Source organism: Moschus berezovskii, chromosome 24 (assembly GCF_049115385.1).
Source record: "Moschus berezovskii isolate FMDL1 chromosome 24, NW_MosBer_1.0, whole genome shotgun sequence".
Lineage (NCBI taxonomy): Eukaryota > Metazoa > Chordata > Mammalia > Artiodactyla > Moschidae > Moschus > Moschus berezovskii.
The window spans coordinates 12,847,668-12,871,404 of NC_142483.1; the positions used below are offsets into that span (position 1 = coordinate 12,847,668).

Here is a 23,737-nt window from a genome sequence, read left to right on the forward strand (position 1 = left end):
CCGGGGCGCCGGGTTCCGGTGTCGTCAGGTCCCAGTGGCCTGAAGGTTCGAGGTGACGTCCGCCGCCGCGTGGCGGAGCGGAAAGCCTTGGGCGCAGGTTCTTTTCCGCGGGCTGATCGGTACCGGCGCTCGGATCATGGCTGCGCTGGAGCTTTCTCACCGTTCCTGCCGGATTAGTTTCCCGCGGCCGCAGACTGGAAACCTAGCTGCGTCAAGGCAGGGCCTCACGGGCGATTTAGAAAACAGAAAAGCGGGGAGAAACGGGGTGGGGGGAACCTCGGAAAGTACCCCAGATCTCAGATCTATTCGTGTTTTTATAAAGGAAGTTTTTGAAAAAGCCAGACTAGCCCCTCTGTAACTACACAGAAATGTCTTTTATTGTCAACTTATTTTCTTCCTCTGAATCCCACGAAAATCTTTATCCAGTTTTGGAAAGAACCCGTGAAAACTTGTTTGCCGTGCATCGTTTAAAGCTTTAAAACGTTAACTCATCCTTTCAGCAAACGTCTGCTTAATATTTTAAGGCATTTTAAAAGAGCCAGTTACTGGCTACCTAAAGAGGAAAACAAGGCGTGGAAGATAATGGGAGCTCTGCCCTTCCCCCGCCCCCTCCCCCTACTTGTTAAAAATAAAAACCTTTCTTATACTGAAAAGATAACCGAGAGGAGTCTGTGGCGGCCCAGTGGTTGACTCCACCCTTCCAGTGCACGGGGTGTAGGTTGAATTTTTTTGACTGAAAAAAAAACGTGTGATAGTTGTATTGTTTATGATTTTACATCCCTTTTACATTCTTGGCAGAATCACGTTACATGTAAAAATGCAGACAAGGAAACATATTCATTTACTGTTTCTTTAGCAAATATTTTTGTTAGTTGCTCAGCTGTGTCCGACTCTTGGCAATCCCATGGACTGTAGCCCACCGGGCTCGTCTGTCCACGGCATTCTCCAGGCAAGAAGACTGGAGCAGATTGCCATTCCCTTCTCCATCGGTTAAGTCGCTCATTCGTGTCTGACTCTGGGACCCCATGAACCGTAGCTAGCCAGGCCTCCCTGTGCATCACCAACTCCCTGAGTTTACCCAAACTCATGTCCATTGAGTCCTGTGATGCCATCCAACCATCTCATCCTCTGTGGTCCCCTCCTCCTCCTGCCCTCAATCTTTTCCAGCATCAGGGTCTTTTCAAATGAATCAGCTGTTTGCATCAGGTGGCCAAAGTGTTGGAGTTTCAGCTTCAACATCAGTCCTTCCAATGAACACTCAGGACTGATCTCCCCGAGGATAGACTGGCTGGATCTTCTTGCAGTCCAAAGGACTCTCAAGAGTCTTCTCCAACACCACAGTTCAAAAGCATCAATTCTTCAGTGCTCAGCTTTCTTTATAGTTCGACTCTCACATTCATACATGACTACTGGAAAAACCATAGCCTTGACTAGACAGACCTTTGTTGACAAAGTAATGTCTCTGCTTTTTAATATGCTTTCTAGGTTGGTCATAACCTTCCTTCCAAGGAGCAAGCGTCTTAATTTCATGGCTGCAATCACAATCTGCAGTGATTTTGGAGCCCAGAAAAATAAAGTCAGCCACTGTTTCCCCATCTATTTGCCATGAAGTGATGGGACCGGATGCCATGATCTTAGTTTTCTGAATGTTGAGCTTTAAGCCAACTTTTTCACTCTCCTCTTTCACTTTCATCAAGAGGCTTTTTAGTTCTTCTTCACTTTCTGCCATAAGGGTGGTGTCATCTGCATATCTGAGGTTATTGATATTTCTCCCGGCAATCTTGATTCCAGCTTGTGCTTCCTCCAGCCCAGCGTTTCTCATGATGTACTCTGCATATAAGTTAAATAAGCAGGGTGACAATATACAGCCTTGACGTACTCCTTTTCCTATTTGGAACCAGTGTGTTCCATGTCAAGTTCTAACTGTTGCTTCCTGACCTGTATACGGATTTCTCAAGAGGCGGGTCAGGTTGCCCTTCTCCTTTATTGACCTCCTACTTTGATCGGGTAGCCGCTTGGGATGCAAAGAACTGACTCAATGGAAAAGACCCTGATCCTGGGAAAGACTGAAGGCAGGAGGAGAAGGGGATGAGATGAGAGAATGAGATGGTTGGATGGCATCACCAACTCCATGAACATGAGTTTGAGTAAGCTCCAGGGAGTTGGTGATGGTCAGGGAAGCCTGGGGTGCTGCAGTCCATGGGGTTGCAAAGAGTCAGACACAACTGAGTAGTGACTGAACTGAACTGAGTCCCTTGGGAAGCTTCAAAGTCTAAGACAATTTTCTGGTTCTGGGAGAAACTGAAAGAAGTAGGGGCAATGCTAGAGATCTCTCACTTGACACCCAGGGGATGGAGCCAGTAACTTCATCTGTCAGAAGAGTATTGGAAGGCTTGATGGAGGAGATGATGTTTGAATTAGTGTTTCAGGAATAAGTATGAGTCCTTCAGGAAGGATAGGCAAGGACTCCCTTTCATACCACAGTCTAAATGGTAGTGATGTGTTCATCCTTATTTGATGGCTGCTTAATTGAAGCTGGGTGGAGAAATCACTGGCTTGTCAGGGGGATCTGGTACTAGAATCAAGGGACTAGGCCGCGGCAGGGTCCTTTTCTCCATGCTGTGCCTGCCTTTCCTCATATTGGAGAGAGAGCCCTACATCTCCCTCCACCTTCTTTCTTCCTTTTCCTTAACTTTTTGTTTTATATTGGAGTATAGTTGATTAACAGTGCTGTGTTAGGGGGCTTCCCTGGTGGTTCCGTGGTTAGAAATCTACCTTCCAGTTCAGGTTATGCAAGTTTGACTCCTTGTCCCGGAAATAAGACCCCACATGCCTCCAGGCAACTAAGCCTGCACACTGCAACTGGAGAAAGCCCACGCGCTGCAACGGAGACCCAGAGTGGCCAAAATTTCACATTTAAGTTAAATTGAAAAAACATAAAAAAACAGTGTTCTGTTAGTTTCACGTGTTCAACAAAGTGATTCAGGTATACACATACATGTATCTATCCTTTTTCTTTTCAAAATGTTTATTTATTTTGGTTGTGCTGGGTCTTCGATGCTGCGAGTGGGCTTTCTCTAGTTGCGGTGAGTGGGAGCTACTCTCTAGTCGTGTGAGGGCTTTGCATTGCGGTGGCTTCTCGTTGCGGAGCACAGGCTCTAGGCACGTGGGCTTCAATAGTCGCAGCATTTGGCTCGGTCACTGTGGCACACGGGCTTAGCTGTTCCGGGATCAGGGACTGAACCCGTGTCTTCTGAATTTGCAGGCGAATTCTTTACCACTGAGCCACCAGGGAAGCCCATTTATTCTTTTTCAAATTCTTTTCCCATTTAGGTTGTAGCAGAATATTGAGCACAGTTCTCTGTGCTATACAGTATGTCCTTGTTGGTTATCCATTTTAAATATGGCAGTGTGTACCTGTCAATCCCAAACTCCCCAACTATCCCTCCCCATCCACCTACTGTCAAGGGAGCATTTAAACAATTGGTACCCTAATTTTTAATCGTAATTTTGGAATAAGTAACACATTCCCTTGGTATAAAATTCAAAAGCACACCTGAAACAATTTAGGTTCTTTTATTCTTATTTTTTGACTTAGATACAGTTGACATGTTAGTTTCAGGTTTGCAGCATAATGAGTTGATATTTGTATATATTAATCACCGCAATAGTCCAGTGAACAGCCATCACCACTCATAGTTACACATTTTTTTTTTTGATAACAGCTTTCAATCCACTCTCTTAGCTGCTTTTAAATATGGAATGCAAAATCATAGTAGTCACCATGCTATACATTATTCTTGTTCCTTGTTAATGAGTTTTCTTCTTACATAGATTTCCTGAAATAATCTAAGACATTTACATTTCCTTTTTAAATTATTAACTGTTTATTTTTGATTGAAGAGGACTAGACTAGTGAAGAACACCCAGTTATTTTAGTGAGTTTTCATATTCAGAATAGAAAATTGCTTCAAAATGCATGCTTGTTTGCATGACCCCAATTGTATTAATGTTGACTTTGATGCCCTATACAGCTCTTAAGATATATTAAAGAGAATGTGAGTATTTTGGAATTGAAAATCTTTCTCACTTACTTTGAGGCCTGACTTTACCTTACATTTATGAATCAAACATGAAGACCTTTCCTGTGTGTTTCACACAATAGGCTTTGAGAGGTCAGAGGTTACATCTTAGTTTATTAGATCTCTAATACTTAACACAGCCCCTGGCAAAGAGTAGACTTTGAATAAATACAGTGAATGTTGTCTTAAAACCCAGCTCCCTATGGTCATGGAAGAGAATAGTGGGAGGGATGGGGAGGTGGAAAGGAGTCTCACTCTGCACTGGAAAACCTTTGGTTAGTTTTCCATTGTGTTCCATGAATGGAATACATTTTATATTTATTTATTTGACTGTGCTGGGTCTTAGTTGCGGCATGTGGGATCTAGCTTCCAGACTAGGAACTGAACCAGGGCCATCTGCATGGGGAGCTCAGAGTCTTAGGCACTTGACCACCAGGGGAGTTCCAACAATTTTTTACAATAAAACTAATTTTAAATATGAAAACCTAAAACCCATGTCTCTCCCACTCTGAGTGTTTTTGTGGTAAAATAAATAAATAAGACTTGGCATTTAAATCATGGGCTCCAGGTCCAAGATGGCAGAGATGTTGACTTCTAGGAGACCCTGAACCTCAGTATACCCATGACAGGCGCCACACAGGCCAAGGCCAACCAGAAAAGGCCAATAAATGGGCCGTGGCCCAATTCCTGGAAATCTCTACCTCTTTTCCAAAATAGTTGGAGTAATCCTCCCACTCATTGGCCTATGAAAACTAACCACACCTTGTTTCAGGGACTTTCACCTTCTGGGATGGCCCAAACTCTGTCTATGGAGTGTATATCTCCCTGAATAAACCTTCTTTCATTTTTAAAAATAAAATAGGACTTTCCTGGTGGTGCAGTGGATAAACATCTGGCTGCCAGGGCAAGGGACACAGGTTCGATCCCTGGTGTGGGGAGATTCCACGTGCCATGGAGCAACTAAGCCTGTGTACCACGACTGCTGAGCTCAGGCCCTACAGCCTGAGAGCTGCAAGTACTGAGTCCACAGCCCTCATCTACTGAAACCCACCGGTCTAGAGCCCATGCTCTGCAACAAGAAAAGCCACTGTGGTGAGAAGCCTATGCACCACAGCTAGAGAGCAGCCCCCATTCTCTGCAGCTAGAGAAAGTCCGCTAGCAGAAAGGAAGACCCGTGCAACCAAAATAAATAAATAATAAAAATCAAATATAAACCATGGAGTCTAAGATAAAGAGCACTAAAGTACAAGTCATAAGATCAGTGTTTTGGTTCCAAATATACTAGTCATGTAGCTTTGTTAGTCCCAGGCTTCCCATTTCTCCAGTGTCAAATCCCAGGTCCTTGCCATGGCCTAGGAGGAGGCGTTGCTGGACCTGCTCTCCTGCTTTCTATCCCCATCTCCTGTGAATTGCTCTTTCAAGTTTCCCATCCCAGTTCATTGACCTGCAGGTGCTAAATGAGTCCTGCCTCAGGACCTTTGCACTTGTTGTTCTCACCTTCTGGAGCATTCTTCTTGTTAATATCCCTGTGATAACTCATTTCCTAGCTTTCTTCATAGCATGTATCTGTGAGTTGTAATTATTTTGTTCACTTATGTTTCGTCTGTCTCATCAGCGCAGTGAAGCAGGAAACATGTCTGCCTTATTTACTACCACATTTTGACACAGAGGCCAGACTTCATAAATGTTTGTTAAGAGTGTTAACATGATTTCTGTCACATAGAACTGAGAGAAGGGATGGTTGTTTCATCTCTACATCCAACAAAACATTTGTTTGTCATATGTGCTAAACAAATCATCATGCCTGATTTACTTGTACTGATATATTTTGATTCTTAGGCTCTATGCTTCTTGCTTTTAGTATAGCCCTGGACAAGCATTTGGCATCTCTTCACTCTTGCAACTTTCTCCCTGTCCATTTTCTCTCCATCTCCAAGTCTCCCTCTTTTCCTCTCTTTCTCCCCTTCTCCCTCAGATTAAAGAAAAATATTCTCAAAGTATATGCTTATTACTGTTTTGCCTTTTTAGGGAGAGAAACCAAGCTAACTAATTTTCCCAAGGTCATATAATGTTTCATTTGCTGAGCTGGAATTAGCGTCTTCTAGACTTTGGCCACCTGATGTGGAGAACTGACTCCTTAAAAAAGATCCTGATGCTGAGAAAGAGTGAAGGCAGGAGGAGAAGGGGGTGACAGAGGATGAGGTGGTTGGATGGCATCACCAACTTGATGGACATGAGTTTGAAAAAGCTCTGGGGGTTGGTAATGGACAGGGAGGCCTGGTGTGCTGTAGTCCATGGGGTTGCAAAGAGTCGGACACGACTGAGCAACTGAACTGAACTGAGCCTTGGTTTCCAGGTGGATCGTGCATCTTGCTACTCTTCTGCCAGGCACACTTTTTTTAAAAAAAATATAAATTAGTGAGGTTTATTAATGAAGGAAAATACTATCTATGGGATAATGACACATAATAAAACAGTATGAAGCAAACAAAAAGAGAAAGCACAACTGAACTATTATGACATCAAAAATGGGTTAATCTAACAAAAACATGGTAAATTAAGACATCAGACACATCAACTTGAGGCCACACTTTTAAATTAGACTGTCTACACATGAATGAAACTTGCTTTTCTTGTGTTGCTGTTTCACTACTGAGATTTATTTTACATGATTGATATCCAAAACATTTTGAACTTACTGTTAAGTATAACAATCATTAAATTACCCTTGCCAGATGATTAGGACGGTAGCTCTTTCCTTCAGTTTCTCTAGAAAGGTCTCAGATCTCTGTATTTTAAAATGTTACCTTATGAAAATATTTTAAGTGGTGTACTCAGGTGGCCCGGTGGTAAAGAATCTGCCAGCCAGTACAGGAGAAACGGGTTCAGTCCCTGGGTCGGGAATATTACCTGGAGAAGGGAATAGCAACCCACTCCAGTATTCTTGCCTGGAGAATCCCATAGACAGAGGAGCCTAGAGGCACAGTCCATGGGGTCACAAAGAGTCAGAGATGACTGAGCACACACGCTCAGATGCTTTCTATAAGTACACTTCTGATATGTTGCACTAGTTTAGTCTATTAGTTCTGGAGCAGAAATAATACTACTTTCAACCAGGAAGAAATAGCTGTCCCATATGGAGTAATGTAGGGAGAATAAAATAACATGGGATTAGAGCAACACTTATTAATAGTTCATCCCTCGTTGCCAGGAGAGATTGCACTTAACATGGTGTTCTTGACAATGTTCTTTGGTAGGAAGGTCTGTGTCGTTTACAGTTACTTTACCAAATGTTATGTTTCAAATTATCAATAGCATAGGAATGTCGTAAACAATGGCAGTATATTCAACTGCTACATTGCTTATCCTTGGATCAAAGTGCTTCTTAGGTAGACTGTGGAAGGAAAATAAAAATGGAGTCAGTGTTGCTAAGGGAGCTCTCTGAAACAGAACAGGCAGGACACTGAGAAAGTGTGACTGACGCATGTCTCAGCCTGTATGGAATCTGAACTTCTGACCAGTTAGTGTCCTAATGCAAGCATCCAGAACATCTGCCAGAAACTCAAGATATTTATCACCTCTTACCCTAAAATAACCCATTCTTCCTTAAGGACAGAGATTTCCTGACTTGTGTCAGAGTCAGTCACAGTTCTTGCCAGGCAACTGGAACAATGTGGTGACGTTTGTTTTCAGAAGCGCCTGATTCTTTCTCTTCCAAGGAACACACTTTTGGTTTTATCCAAGTCTGCGTCTCCAGAATTCTAAGATCTCGAATGAATTGTTTTTTTATTTGCCACCTTTTTTTTTTTTTCTCTTTGAGGTCGACAGTACACATTCACAAGCCCTCAAGATTGATCATTTTTACTCATTTGTTCATGAAAGAGCCAGAGGCACAAGATGGGTTGACTTGTCTCTGGCAGAGACTGTTCACCAACAATCCCCTTATCCCTTTCCGTTGATGGAGGCACAGCCAGGCTTCACTTCCCAAGCTCCTCTGGGTTCCCTTTGTCTCCATGACCAAACTCAGGCCAGAAGAGCGTTAGCAGAATTGCTGTGTGCCTGCCGCAGGCCAAGGCTTTCAGGAGCACCTGGCCCTCCCCGTTGCTTTACACCTTCTGCTGACTGGGGCCGTCATGGTGAGGCCAGGAGGAGCGGCAGCGACACGGGATGAGAAGAGCCAAACTAACCGCCACATAAAAGGGAGCTGGCCACCAGCCAGGGTGCCCTCGAGAGACTCTTACGAGGAATGAGAAGCAGGCTCTGTTTGGCTGGAGGGTTTTGCTATTTGAGGGGTTTTAGTTACCCCGGCCCAGCCTATCCCAACTATATTACTGCTCTGGGTTGTTTAGGAAGTCACAAGTCACAGATGACAGTTCAGTCTTCTGAAGTCAAATTAAAGTCAAGCATAAGACTGACCAGAACACGGCTTAGTGCTTTGAAAATAAGTCCAAATTATAAAAGAATTCCAGTCAAAGCTCTGCATTTACAATCGGTGATAAGCAACAAATTTGCAGGGTCACAAAGTGGCTAAAGACCAAAAATAATGTTCCCTGTTCCATAAGCAAGCTGAATTTGTAATTGCATCATGAAAAACCCTTGAAAACAAACGGTACACTGACTTTGTGGCAGTTTCCACGGAAACTCTTAGATTTCTGTTTTGTCTTTTTCAACTGACATACTACAAGGAAACTATTTCTTATTTTCTCTTTATAATTTGAATTTGGTTTTTCAGAAATTTTTTGTTTAAAATTAGACCACAGTTGATTTATAATACTGTGTCAGTTTCAGGATTACAACAAAGTAATTCAGTTATACATATATTCTTTTTAAAACGATGTTTCCATTTAGACTATTACATGATAAAATAGATTTAATAAAGTGGTTCCCTATGGTATATAACAGGTCTTTGTTCCTTATCTATTTCAAAAGCAATAGTGTGAATGTTTCAATCCCAGTTTTAAAAATTTTGCCTTCTACAGATCACAAACTTTCTCTCGGTATCCGTAAGTTTGTTTTTGAAGTCTCTGAGTCTATTTCCGTTTAGTAAATTGTGTCGTTTGTATCCATGTTTAGATTTCACAGATAAGTGAGCTATGTGATATTTGACTTTCTGTGTCTGACTGACTTCCCTTTGTATGCTCTTCTCTAGGTCTGCCAATGTTGCTGCAGTGGCACATTTCATTCATTTCTGGGCCGAGGAATATGCCATTGTACATATGTACAGCAATTTCTGTATCCATACATCTGTCTAGGAACATCACACATGCCTCAGAGGCTGGGCTGTTGTATACAGCGCTGCAGTGAACATCAATGTGCGTGTGTATGTTCAAATACGATTTTCTGCAGATACTTGCCCAGAAATGAAGTTGTCTGGTTGCTCTGCTTTTTGTTTTTTGAGAAACCTCCAACGTGTTATCCGTACTGACTGTAGTAATTTACATTTTCCTCAGATGCAAAGGAGATTGGCTTTTCTCCAGATTCTCTCTAGGATTGATCGTTTGTAGCCTTTTTGATGCTGGCCACTGGGATTGGTGCAAAATTATTCCTGGGAGTAGTGGTGCTTTCCGTTTCTCTAAGAGGGCCAGGATGAGCAGTTTCTTTGTTTCTTTCCTTTGTAAACAGAGTGGGTAAAAAGTACCTATGGACTGGCTTCTTGAAAGCGGGCCCTCTTTGGAATTCTGTTGTGATTAACCAATGCAGAATATGTCCATTTTTCCCTATAATATTTAAAGATTAATTAATTAAATTTTATTTATGGTTCTGGGTCTTCCTTGATGCACTAAGGCTTTCTCTAGTTGCCAAGAGTGGTTCTCATCACAGTCGCTCCTTTAATTGTGGCGCATGGGCTCTAGGCACGCAGGCTTCAGTATTTGCAGGACAAGGGCTCATTAGTTGTGATCACTGTCTCTGGGTTGCTGGGTCAGTAGTTGTGGCTCAAGGAATTACTGGCCCGAAGGCATGTAGGGTCCTCCTGGGGAAGAGGTTGAACCCATATCTCCTGTGTTGGCAGGCGGATTCTACGTACTGGCCTCCCAGTAAAGCCCACCCCAGGGCAGCTCGGTCGTGTCCTTTGGACCCCACGGACTGCAGCACACCAGACTTCCCTGTCGGTCACCAACTCCTGGAGCTTGCTCAGACTCATGTCCATTGAGTCAGTGATGCCATCCAACCATGTCATCCTCTGCCCTCAATCTTTCCCAGCATCAGGGTCGAGGCAGTTCTTTTCATCAGGTGGCCAAAGTTTTGGAGCTTCAGCTTCAGCATCAGTCCCTCCAACGAATATTCAGGACTGATTTCCTTTAGGATGGACTGGTTTGATCTCCTTGCTGTCCAAGGGACCCTTAAGAGTCTTCTCCAACACCACAGTTCAAAAGCATCAATAATCTGGTGCTCAGTTTTATTTATGGTCCAACTCTCACATGCATACATGACTACTGGAAAAACCATAGCTTTGACTAGACGGACCTTTGTTGGCAAAGTTTTGTCTCTGCATTTTAATACGCTGTCTAGGTTTGTCATAGCTTTTCTTCCAAGGAGCAAGCGTCTTTTAATTTCATGGCTGCAGTCACCATCTGCGGTGATTTTGGGGCCCCTCAAAATAAAGTCTCTCACTGTTTCAATTGTATTCCCATCTGTTTGCCATGAAGTGATGGGACCGGATGCCATGATCTTAGTTTTTTGAAGGTCGAGTTTTAAGCCAGCTCTTTCACTCTCCTCTTTCACTTTCATCAAGAGGCTATTTAGTTCTTCGCTTTCTGCCATAAGGGTGATGTCATCTGCATATCTGAAGTTACTGATATTTCTGCGGGTAATCTTGATTCCAGCTTGTGCTTCATCTAGCCCAGCATTTCATATGATGTACTCTGCATATAAATTAAATAAGCAGGGTGACAATATACATCCTTGACGTACTCCTTTCCCAATTTGGAACTAGGGCATCTTTAGAGGGTAGATTTTGTTTGCAGTCCTATCAGCTCAGTTCAGTTCAGTCGCTCAGTCGTGTCCGACTCTTTGCGACCCCATGAATCGCAGTCCTATAGGGCGGGTGTCAGGGACGGGGGAACCTGGTGGGCTTCCGTCTATGGGGTCACACAGAGTCGGACATGACTGAAGTGACTTAGCAGCAGCAGCAGCAGCAGGGCGGGTAGGGGTTTCAAGTCGTAGTTAGAGGATGTGTCCACAAGGCGGCAGCACATCTCCAACAGCAACTCAGGTTCCCTAGACCCGCTATGCCCAGGGTAAGAAGGCGTGTTCCAGGGGTTGTAAATCGGGGTGGAATGTGGTCCAAGAGACAGGAAAAGTGTGTCTCTCATTACTACTTCCCCTTTACCCTTCACCCGCAAGTGTAATTTGAACTCCAGCCAAACCTCCATGCAGAGAGCGTTGTCTCAGGTAGGTGGGGCGTCTCTAAGGAAAAGTCGGCAAGTGGGAACCACAACCCCAGGAGAACTGGACACCAGGGAACTTTTTGAGGCTCTTTAAGCTCAGGGAGTCCACCCCCACTCCTTTGTGAGTGGAGTTTGACTTAGCTGTAAGTAAGCCCTCGTGGACATGGAACTGTGGGTGCTTTCCAGGGGCAGGAGACACTCCTGGTCCTAGGGGGGTCCCCACTGCTGGGGTACCCACTTAGCTCCATCAGCCAGCCCCAGGAGAGTCCTGCCCTGGGACCCAGCCCGATCAGGCTGCAGTGATGTGAAAATGGCCGAGATTCACAAGGGTTGAAAAGAGTATAGTAGGCATTTCTTTCTGGTTATTGTTATTATTAATTCTATCTCCATTTTGTATGGGAGTGTAGTTGATTTACAGTGCTGTGTTTGTTTTCAGTGTACAGACATGAATCTGTTGAACTGACACATCATTTGTTCCTTCTCAAATTCTTTGACCACATAGGTTATTTCAGAGTGTTATTTCAAATTCAGTGTTATCTATAGAGGTACTCTGGTGGCTCAGAATCAAGAATCCTGAGCAAGGCAGGAGATGTGGGTTAAATACCTGGGTGGGAAGATCCCCTCTTGAGGGAAACGGCAACCTACTCCAGTATTTTAGCTGGGAAATCCTATGGCCAATGGAGCCTGGGGGCTATCATCCATGGAGCTGCAAAAAGAGTCCTCAGGACTTGGTGACTAAACAACAACAACCTCACCAGCAACATTAGATCTTGGTTAAATAGCTGTTTTGTAGATACATATATACCTATATGCTTATATATATGCCTCTGTATATATACTTAGACATATATGTAATATACATATACCTGTACATATTAGATTGTATTTAGCAACCTACTTCTGTAAATCCTGACACCGCCTTTCCCTTTGGTAAGGAGTAGTGTTTAGTATTCTTGCCTGGAAAATATCATGGACAGGGGAACCTGGAGGGCTCCAGTCCATGGGGTCCCAAAGAGTCAGACATGACTGAAGCGACAGCACAGGATTCTGTTTGGGTAAGGTACCTGATTCATTGGATTCCATTTTACATCTGCCACGTAAGTGCAATCAGAAAACATTTTTCCTTGTCTGTCTGACTTCACCTCTTCGGACCATCTGTAAGTCCATCCATGTTTCTGTGTGTGTCATGAGATCTTTTTTAAAGCCTGAGCACTATTTTTACTATGTTTTGTACCACATCTGCTTTCTCCATTCATCTCTGGATGGACTTTTGGTGGCCTCCTCAGCTCAGCTCTTTTGAAAGGTGCTGCAGTGAACATAAAAATGCTTGAGGCTTTTTGAATGACCATTTCCTGCCGATGGTAGGAGTAGGGTTGCTTGATTGTCTGGTCCCTCAACTTTTCTGTGTTTAAGAATCGTCCATGGTGGTGTCCATTCTGGCTGTGGTAGTTTACATGCCCTCCAAGAGGTGTGGGAGGTTCTTTGTTCTCCGAGATCTCTCACGAAATTCTGGTGTGAGGCCATCTTGCCGTGCACCACTGGGAGTGGTGTGCAGTGATTCCTGGGTGTGTGTGTGGATGGCATTGCTGTCATACAGCCACCTGAAGCAGTTTTTCCAGGTTACGTTGCTTTGCATACAGGGTGGGGAAAAAATGTACCGATTGAACCTGGCTTGTGGAGGGATGGCCCTGTTTTGATCTACCCTAGGGTTCTTCTTCTTTTAGTAAAGATTTTTAGTTTATCTTTTTATTTTTCTTCATAGTTGTCCTGGGTCTTCATTGCTGCACTCAGGCCTTCTCTAGATGCTCAGAGCCAGGCTACGGTCCTTTTGGGCTTGACTTTTTGTTGCGGAGTGGCTTCTTTTGCTGCGGAATTCCAGCTCTTGGCTAGCGGGTTTCAACTGCTGGGGAAGGAGGCATCAGTAGTTGAGGCTCAAGGGCTTCTTGCCTCGAGGCTTGTGGGATCCTCCTGGAGAAGGGATCGAGCCCGTGTCTCCTACTTTGGCAGGCAGATTTTAAGTCGTGGATCACCGGGAAAAGGTCACCCCAGGGCGTTTCTGAAGGGTGGATTTTTTCTGTAGCTCTGCGCGACCCATGGGTTTGAAGGGCCCTTTGGCTGGATATTCAAGTTGTAGTTACAGAATGTGTCCACAAGGAGGCAGCACTGCTCCACTCCCGAGTCCGGTTCCCTAGGCACTGCGAGACAGGGCAAGGCACGTTCCAGGGTGGTAAGCATGTGCTTAAAGAGACACCAAAAGTTTCTCGTTACTACTTCCTTGTGACCATTCACCCGCGAGTGTAATTTGAACTCCAGCCAAGCCTCCATGCAGACAGGGGTGTCCTAGGAAAGTGGGGCGACTCTAAAGAAAAGCCGGCAAGTGGGAACCACCGCTCAGGACAGCAGGGGAATTTTCCTGACTCTTGAAGCGAGAGAGTCGAGCCCTTCTTTTGCAGGGGGCTCGGTTTAGACATAGGTATGCCCGTGCGGTGGCCAAAGTATTGGAGTTTCAGCTTCAGCATCAGTCCTTCCAATGAACACCCAGGATTGATCTTTAGAATGGACTGGTTTGACCTCCTTGCAGTCCAAGGGACTCTCAAGAGTCTTCTCCAGCACCACAGTTCAAAAGCATCATTTCTTCCGCGATCAGCTTTCTTCACAGTCCAACTCTCACATCCATACATGACCACGGGAAAAACCATAGCCTTGACTAGACGGACCTTGGTTGGCAAAGTAATGTCTCTGCTTTTCAATATGCTGTCTAGGTTGGTCATAACTTTCCTTCCAAGGAGTAAGCGTCTTTTAATTTCATGGCTGCAATCAGCATCTGCAGTGATTTTGGAGCCCCCCCAAAATAAAGTCTGATACTGTTTCCACTGTTTCCCCATCTATTTCCCATGAAGTGATGGGACCAGATGCCATGATCTTCGTTTTCTGAATGTTGAGCTTCAAGCCAAACTTTTCACTCTCCTCTTTCATTTTCATCAAGAGGCCTTCGAGTTCCTCTTCACTTGGGATTGGGGGTGGGAGGAGACAGGGACAACAGAGAATGAGATGGCTGGATGGCATCACCGACTTGATGGACATGAGTTTGAGTGAGCTCCGGGAGTTGGTGATGGACAGGGAGGCCTGGAGTGCTGTGATTCATGGGGTCGCAAAGAGTCAGACACGACTGAGCTACTGAACTGAACTGAACTGAAGCCCGCGCGGACGTGGTGATGGGGATGCCTTCCAGGGGCCAGAGACATTCCTTCTCCTAGGGGCTTCCCCACTGCGGCTGCATCCTCTTAGCTCCATCAGCCAGACCCAGGACAGTCCAGTCTTGGGATCCAGTCCGATCAGGCTGCCTGTGACGTGAAAAGAGCTGAGATCCCGAGGTCTGAAAAGAGAATAGTAGGCATTTTAGTCTGCATTTTCTTTCTTTTTTTTTTCAATTTTGATTTTCATTCCTATGGGTGTGTAGATGATTTACAGTACTGTGTTTGCTTTCGGTGACCAGCAACATGAATCTATTCAACTGATACACACGTCAATTTCTTCTCAGAATCTTTTCCCTTATAAGTTGTTTCAGAGTGTTATTTTAAATTCAGTGTGATCCACAGTAGTTCTGTGGTGATTCTTGGTAAAGAATCCATCTGCAAGGTAGGAGATTTGGGTTCGATCCCTGGGGATGAAAATCTTCTGTTGAGGGAAACAGCGACCCACAGCAACATTCTATCCCGAGAAGTGTATGTTCAGTGGAGCCTGGGGGCTATAGTCCATGAAGTTAGTAAAAGGGTGCAGAGAAGTGGGTACCAAACAACGGCAACAACAACATCACCAACAACAGTAGGAGTTAAATATCTGTTTCACAGATACACGTGTATCTACATGTTTTTATATCTGTGTCTGTATCTATGTAGGCACTGTGTACATGAACATGTTTATGGAAATATTAGGGTGTATCTATATATTGCATCCTCTGTCTTTGCTCTGGACACCACCTTTCCCTTTGGTCAGCAGTGATGTTTTTTCTATGGGTGCCAGTCTGTTGATTCATTTGTGTCCATTTTAGCCCTCCTTAGGGCTACCCACTCCAGTGTTCTTGCCTGGAGAATCCCAGGGACTGGGGAGCCTGGTGGGCTGCTGTCTATGGGGTCGCACAGAGTCGGACACGACTGAAGTGACTTAGCAGCAGCAGGGCTTCCCTGGTGGCTCAGAGGGTAAAGTGTCTGCCTGCAATGTGGAAAACCCAGGTTTGATCCCTGAGTTGGAAAGACCCCCTGGAGAAGGAAATGGCAACCCACTCCAGTATTCTTGCCTGGAGAATCCCATGGATGGAGGAGCCTGGTAGGCTACAGTCCATGGGGTCACAGAGGGTTGGACATGACTGAGCGACTTCACTTTCTTTAGACTTGTGAGTTAAGTGCTGGCAGATGACATTTAGCCTTGTCTTGTCTGACTTCACCTCTTCAGACCATGTGTAGGTTCATGCTTTTTTCTGCGTCTGTCGTGAGATCTCGTTCTTTAAAGCCCGAGCACCATTTCGCTACATTCTGGTACCACGTCTGCTGTCTCCATTCATCTTTGGATGGACTTTAGGCGGCCTCCTCACCTCGGCTCTTTTGAAGGGTGCTGCAGTGAATGTAAAGGTGCTTGAGGCTTTTTGAATGACTGCTTCCTGCCAGTGCTAGTCTAGGAGTGGGGCTGCTGAAACGTCTGAATTTTTGGGTTTTTAAGGAACCTCCAAAGTGTTCTCCATCCTGGCTGTGGCAGTTTACATCTCCCCCAGATATGTGGGTGGTTCTTCTTTCCCCAGGTTCTCTTCCAGATTTATGGTGTGTAGCCCTCTTGATGCTGGCCATTGGGGCGGAAGTGATTCTTTAGGTGTATTTGTGGATGGCATTGCTCTGATACAGCAATGTCAAGGAGCTTTTTCTGGTTACTTTCTTTCTATAAAGCACGCATAAAGTGTACCAGTTGACACTGGCTTCTGAAGGGTCAGCCCTGTTTTGAATCCTGTTGTGACTGACTACCCCAGGACTCTTCTGCTTTTCATAAAGATTTGTTTATTTATTTGGGCTTCCACGGTAGCTCAGCTGGTAAAGAATCTGCCTGCAGTGCAGGAGATCCCAGTTTGAATCCTGGGTCAGGAAGATCTGCTGGAGAAGGGATAGGCTACCTATGCCAGTATTCTGGGGCTTCCCTGGTGGCTCAGCTGGGTAAAGAATCTGCCTGCAATGCGGGAGACCTGGGTTCTATCCCTGGGTCAGGAAGATCCCCTGGAGAAGGGAACAGCTACCCACTGCAGTATTCTGGCCTGGAGAGAGGAAGAGTCTTTTGCTTTTACTAAAGATTTGTTTATTTAGTTTATTTATATTACTGGTTTTCTTGGTCTTCATTGCTGCATGCTGACCTACTCTAGATGCGGAGAAGGGACTGAGGTCCTTTTGGGCTTGTCATCGAGGTGGTTTCTCTTGCTGGGAAGCCTCAGCTCTCAGCTGGCGTCTTCAGCTGTTGCTGACCCAGCAGTCAGTAGTTGTGGCTCAAGGGCTTCCTTGCCCCCCGGCGTGTGGGATTGTCCTGGGGACAGGATCGAACTCATGTCTCCTACATTGGCAAGCAGACTGTAAACACTAGACCACCAGCAAAGCCCACCAAGGGCCTTTCTATAGGGTAGGTTTTATTTGCCACTTTGCCAGCCTGCAGAGTATGAAGTGTCCTTAGGCAGAGGTTTCAAGTTGTAGTTGTAGGATGTGTCCTCAAGGCAGCAGCACCTCTCCAAAGGTGTATCAGGTTCCCTAGGCACCGGGAGCCTAAGGGAAGGATGTCTTCTGGAGTTGTAAACGAGGGTGGAATGTGCTGGAAAAGACCCCAGAAGTTTGTCTCTATACCACTTCCCACTTACCCTTCACCCGCAAGAGTAATTTGAACTCTAGCCAAACCTCCATGCAGAGAGTGCTGTCTCAGTAGCTGGGGTGACTCTTACAAAGGAAAGCTGAAAGTGGGAATCGCAACCGCAGGAGACCTGGACACCAGGGGAATTTTCCAGGTTCTTTAAGCCAAGAGAACCCACCAACCCTTGTGCAGGGGGCTCAGTTTGGCCTTAAAGAAGCCTGCATGGACATGGTGATGGGGGTGCCTTCCAGTGGCCGGAGACACTTCTGGTTCTAGGGGGTTCCCCACTGCGGCTCATCCTCTTGGCTCCATCAGCCCCAGGACAATCCAGGCTTGGGATCTAGCCTGATCAGACTGCAACTGCTGTGACATGAAAGAGCCTAGGTCCCTGAATGTTGAAAAGAGTATACTAGGCATTTCATTATTTTTTAAATTTGATTTATGTATTTATGGGAGTGTAGATGATTTACAGTGCTGTTTGTTTTCGGTGCATGTCAGCGTGAATCTGTTAAACTGATACATACATCTGTTCCTTCTCAGAGTCCTTGCTCATACAGGTTATTTTAGAGTGTTATTTCAAATTAAGTGTGATCTAGACTAGCTTCTTGGTGGCTCAGTGGTAAAGAATCCATCTGCAAGGCAGGAGATTCTGGTTCAATCCCCGGGTGGAAAGTTCCCCTGACGAGGGAAATGGCAACCCAATCCAGTATTCTTGCCTGGGAACTCTTACGGTCAGTGGAGCCTGGGGGGCTATAATCCATGGAGTTGTAAAAAGAGTCCACAGGACTTGGTAACTAAACAGGAACAACACCAACCTCACCAACAACAGTAGGTCTTGTTTAAATATCTGTTTAATAGATACATATATATTTACATGCTTTTAGATGTGTGTGTCTGATTGACATATACATATGATCTCAGCCAGGCAGCAGAGAGCAGTGGGATGACATGAGATCTTAATTCCATGCCCAGGAAGAACCTGGGTAGCCTGGATGAAAACCAGGAATCCTAGCCACCAAACCAGCAAGGGCCAGAGGCTAGAAGCTAATTTTCCCTGGAACTTTACCACCAGTTAAAAATGCATTTATCACGGAGGCAAAAGCTGTAAGTTCAGTTCAGTTCAGTTCAGTCGCTCAGTCGTGTCCGACTCTCCGCGACCCCATGAATCACAGCACGCCAGGCCTCCCTGTCCATCACCAACTCCCGGAGTTCACTCAAACTCATGTCCATCAAGTCAGTGATGCCATCCAGCCATCTCATTCTCTGTTGTCCCCGCAAAAAGTTTATAATTACAGATATAGCACAGCAACAAGTGGGAGACTGCACAGAGAAATAGTTTGTTTAGTTGAGATCGAAGCAACGCAGAGATGCACACGCCTGGAGAAAGGGTGTGTGTGTGTCCCACCGTGAGGAGGAGCTCAGTAAAGAGGCCGTTGAGTCATTTATACAGGTCAGTACTTCCAGGTGTTTTTCTTCCTTCAGGCAAATTATCTGGTTTCTATTACCACACTTGATCTAACCTGGGACCCTCCCCTGGGGTGCCCATCCACCCCTGAGCCAAGATGGATCTTGAGGTGACGGCTTCTGGGAGGAGGCTGGTTGATAGTGAATTTAGAACTGGGAGCCCGCCTATCTCCAGCCTCAGGAAATGCAGGGGAGCCTGTGCTGTCTGTGCTTAGTTGTTCGGTTGTGTTGGACACTTTGTGACCTTAGGAAATGTGGCCGCCAGGCTCCTCTGTCCAAGGGGATTCTTCAGGCAAGAATACTGGAGTGGGTTGTCATGCCAGTATCTCCAGCGGATCTTTGCAATCCATGGATCACACCCAGGTCTCCCCCACTGAGGGCAGATACTATACCATCTGGGCCACTAGGGAAGCCAAAGAGGAGCCTGGTTGATTGTAAATGTTCAACCTGGAGCCGGTCTACCACATACCTCACATAGAAATATATGTACATAAACATGCATATATATATGCTGCTGCTGCTAAGTCGCTTCAGTCGTGTCCGACTCTGTGTGACCCCATAGATGGCAGCCCACCAGGCTCCTCCATCCCCGGGATTCTCCAGGCAAGAACACTGGAGTGGGGTGCCATTGCCTTCTCCTGCATATATACATATTAGTGTGTATTTAGAAACAGCACTCCCCTCCTTTACGTTGGACACAAACTTTACCTCTGGTTTTTTTGTGTGGGTGCAAGTCTGTTTGACTAAAGGTACCTTGATACATTTGTGTCCATTTTAGACTTAACAAGAAAGTGCTAGCATGTAACATTTTATATATGTATATATTAGCTTGTATATATATATATAGCATCCTTCATCTTTACTCTGTTTAAGAGATGTCCAAGGTTGACTCATTGGAAAAGACTCTGATGCTGGGAGGGATTGGGGGCAGGAGGAGAAGGGGATGACAGAGAATGAGATGGCTGGATGGCATCACCGACTTGATGGATATGAGTTTGAGTGAACTCCGGGAGCTGGTAATGGACAGGGAGGCCTGGCATGCTGTGATTCATGGGGTCGCAAAGAGTCGGACATGACTGAGTGACTGAACTGAACTGAACTGAACTGAAGGTGTTGTCCATCCTGGTGTGGTAGTTTCCATTCCCCCCAAAATGTGCTGAAAATTCTTTTTCCTCCGAGATCTCTCCAGGATTTCTGGTGTGTAGCCATCTTGACGGGCACCACTGGGAGTGGTGTGCAGTGATTCCTGGGTGTGTGTGTGGATGGCATTGCTGTCATATAGCCACGGGTAGCAGTTTTTCCAGGTTACATTCCATTGCATACAGGGCCAGGGGAAAAAGTGTACCGATTGTTCCTGGCTTGTGGAGGGGCCGCCCTGTTTTGAATCCTGCTGTGAATGAGTGCCCCAGGGCTCTTCTCTTAGTTAAGATTTTAGGGTTTTTTTTCCCTCCTGGTCGTCCCGGGTCTTTTTGGTGCATGCTGGCCTTCTCCAGATGCTCAGAGTGGGACCACAGTCCTTTTGGGCTTGGTATTGCGGTAGCTTCTTTTGCTGCGGAGTCCTGGCTCTAGGCTGGCCGGCTTTAACTGCTGGGGAGAGAGGCATCAGTAATTGAGGCTCAGTGGGTTTCTTGTCTCGAGGAGTGTGGGGTCCTCCTGGGGAAGGGATCGAGTCCGTGTCTCCTACTTTGGCAGGCAGATTCTAAGCAGTGGATCATCGCAAAGCCCCACCCCAGGGCGCTCTGAAGAGTGGATTTTATCTGTGGCCCTATGCCACAGGCGAGTCTGAAGGGCCCTTAGGCGGGGGTTTCTAGTTGTAGTTACAGAACATGTCCACAAGGCGGCAGCACTCCCCAATCCCGAGGCAGGTTCCCCAAGCATCGTGAGGCTGAGTGCGAGGCGTTTTCCAGGGGGGTGGCGTGTGCTTACAGAGACACCAGAAGTTTGTCACTGGCATTTCCACTTGACTCTCCACCCACAAGAGTCATTTGAACTCCAGCGAAGCCTGCATGCCGACAGGGGTTCCCAGGAGGCTGGGGCGACTCTAAAGTTAAAGCCCGCAAGTGGGAACCACAACCCAGGCAACCTGGACACCAGGACAATTTCCGAGCTCGTTAAGTCGGGACAGTCGACTGCTCCCTGTGTAGGGGGCTCGGTTTGGCCATAAGTAAGCCCGCATGGACATGGTGAGGGGGGTGCCTTCCAGGGGCAGGAGACACTGCTGGTCCTAGGGGGTTCCCCCTTCCCCTGCGGCTGCATCCTCTTAGCCCCGTCAGTCCCAGGACAGTCCAGCCTTGGGATCCACCCGCTTCGGACTGCTGTGATGTGAAAAGAGTCGAGATCCTGAGGTCTGAAAAAGTAGAATAGGCATTTTTTTTCCTGCTTTTTTTTTTTTTAGAATTCGATTTTCATTCCTATGGGAGTGTACATGATTTAGAGTAGTGTGTTTGGTTTCCGTACCTGGCAACGAAATCCATTCAATCCATCGATTCTTCCTCAGATTCTTTTCCCATACATGTTATTTCAGAGTGTTATTTCCAACTCAGTGTGATCTACAGTGGTTCCCTGGTGGCTCTTGGTAACAAATCCATCTGAAAGGCAGGAGATTCGGGTTCAATCCCTGGGGTGAAAGATCTTCTGTTGAGGGAAGCAGCAAGCCACAGCAGTATTCTTGCCTGGATCGTCTTATGGTCAGTGGAGCCTGGAGTTGGTGAAAGGGTGCACAGAACTGGATGACTAAACCACAGCAGTAACAAGAGTAGGAGCTAAATATTTGTTTCATATTTACATGTTTTTATATCTGTATCTATATGTAGGCAGACATTGTGTACATAAACTTGTTTATGTAAATATTAAGGTGCATCTATCTATCTATCTAAATATATAAAATCCTCTGTCTTTGCTCTGGACAGCACCTATCCCTTTGGGCAGCAGTGGTGTTTTTCTATGGGTGGCAGTTTGTTGATTCACTTGTGTCCACTTTAGACTTGCCAGGTAAATGCTGGCAGATGACATTTAGCCTTGTCTGACTTCACTTCTTCGGACCATCCGTTGGTCTGTCCTTGTTTCTGTGTGTGTCATGAGATCTTTTTTAAAGCCTGAGCACTATTTTATTATGTTCTGTACCACATCTGCTTCCTCCATTCATCTTTGAATGGACTTTTGGTTCCCTTGTCACCTCAGCTCATTTGAAGGGTGCTGCAGTGAACATCAAAATGCATGAGGCTTTTTGAATGACCGTTTCCTGCTGATGCTAGTGCAGGAGTGGGGTTGCTCGATCGCCTGGTCCCTCCGTTCTTCGGTGTTTAAGAAACGTCCACGGTGTTCTCCATCCCTGTGTGGTAGTCTACATTCCCCCCAGATGTGTCGGAGGTTCTGTTTTCTAGCAGATCTCTCAAGGAATTCTGGTGTGAAGCCGCCCTGCTGCGTGCCACTGGGAGTGGTGTGCTGTGATTCCTGGGTGTGTGTGTGCATGGCATTGCTGTCATAGAGGCACATGAAGCAGTTCTTCCAGGTTACGCTCCTTGGCCTAGAGGGTAGGGAACAAATGTGCCAGTTGCAACTGGCTTGTGGAGGGGTGGCCCTTTTTTGAATCCTGTTGTGAATGACTACCCCAGGGCTCTTCCTCTTTTTTTTTTTTTTTAAATCTGCATGCTATTTCATTTCCACTAGAAAAATATTATCTATATAAAATTTGGTCCAGTTTCTTCTCCTTTATCTCTTTCATTCAAATTTAAATGCTTTAATTTTATTCAAGCAAAAATCACATATCTGACATAATAAAATATTTCACATCATTAAATTAGTTGAATCAGGTGTTCTCTTTCTTATTTTTCAGGCATAGTAGCTCATCTTTCCTACATGTTATTTCCTTCTACTTTTATTCTTCTGAGTTGACTCAATAAGGCATGTCTGTTTTCCCACATCCAGCAATACAAGTGTTACAGAAGTGTAATTTGTAACATTAGTAACTAGATTCATCATTAATCTTCAATTCATGCTGTTTCCCTTATTATATGGTATTTCTATAATATTTCTAGATATTTCAACCTTACACTTTCCAACAAGGATTAAGCCATTAGTTAAAAAATACTATTAAATTTCCAGACTAAATAACACTTGGCCCACTTAGAGAGATGCGTCCTGAGAAGTCCTTGTACAGCTATTGCTTCGACCTCAACATGGCCTCCTTTGGGCAAAGCAGCAACCTGGTAAGCAGCTCTTGCAGGAAAACTACTCTGGAAATATTGTTGTAGACATCGTTGACAGTACTGAAGTCATTTATGTCAGCCAACAAAACAGTTGCTTTTACCACATTCGTGAAGTCACAGCCTGCTGCTTTCAGAATTTCACCTATGTTTGTAAGAGCCTGTTTAGCCTCTTCTGCCACCCCTCCTGGCACAAGCTGTCCACTTGCAGGGTCCATGCCTAGCTGTCCTGAAATTGTAAATGGTCCTGTCGACTAACACAGCCTGACTGTAGGGACCAATGTCCGCGGGGGCTTTCGCGGTGCTGATCACCCTTCTGACCAAAGAGGACATGGCTAACCCTTTTCCCTTGCCGCCCCTCGGAAACAACTACACAGAACACAGTTCTCGCTCGCGCTTCACCTCAGGGCTCTTCCTCTTTTAGTAAAGATTTTTAGTTTATTTCTTTACTTTTACTCCTGGTTCCCCGGGTCTTTTCGGTGCCCGCCGCCCTTCTCGAGATGCTCAGAGCGGGGCTGCAGTCCTTTTGAGCTTGGTACAGCGGCGGCTTCTTCTGCCGCGGAGTTTCGGCTCTCGGCTGGCAGCTGGCTTCGGCTGTTGTGGTTCAGGGGCTCTCTTGTCCCGAGGTGTGTGGGTTCCTCCTGGGGAAGGGATGTCAAGTGTGTCGGGAAGATTTTAAGTCGTGGATCACCGGGAAAAGGCCACCCCAGGCCGTTTCTAAAGA

The 23,737-nt window shown here is 45.6% G+C and overlaps 1 pseudogene; it reads right to left on the reverse strand.

The window, feature by feature from the left end:
* Positions 1-24: 24 nt before the first annotated feature.
* LOC148774000 (2-iminobutanoate/2-iminopropanoate deaminase pseudogene) lies at positions 25-23,405 on the reverse strand (annotated as a pseudogene).
* Between the last annotated feature and the right edge of the window lie 332 nt (positions 23,406-23,737).